Here is a 541-nt window from a genome sequence, read left to right on the forward strand (position 1 = left end):
TGCTGCCCGCTCCCAGCCCCGCTTCCCGGGAGCGATGGCAGGGCGGCAGCGCGGGCGATGGAAACGCTGTACTCACCATATGGAGCCTCCATCTTAGCGCTTAGCTGGGTGCTTACATTGACCATGTCTCGCCGGCTACTGCTATAGGGACTTGGGGCGAAAACCCGCGGAAGTAGAGGAAGAAAAAGAAATCTAAATAAATAAATAAAAATGTCTTTCACTACGGAACTAGGTGAAGGCAGGAGGGAGCACGGAGAGGCAGGGGGTCTCCTGTTATCTTATTGATTCGCTTAATCAGGGCTAATGTGGGTGGAGATGTTAAATAGTAACCAAGCTCTTATGGAAACCGATCTGCAAGGTGCCGTTGCTGTAGCTATAGTAACTGCTGCCAAGCTAGAAACTCAAACATGGCTTTTACTGGACTCTTTTGGGGCTCCCGTTTCCACCCGGTGTCAAGGCCGGGGCAGATGCAGGGCTGGAGTTCACCCCTGGCCGTGGGGGGATGGGGGACCGGATCTGGTTCCGCAGTGCCCGGGTGCTG

Source organism: Eurypyga helias, unplaced genomic scaffold (assembly GCF_000690775.1).
Source record: "Eurypyga helias isolate BGI_N326 unplaced genomic scaffold, ASM69077v1 scaffold483, whole genome shotgun sequence".
NCBI lineage: Eukaryota > Metazoa > Chordata > Aves > Eurypygiformes > Eurypygidae > Eurypyga > Eurypyga helias.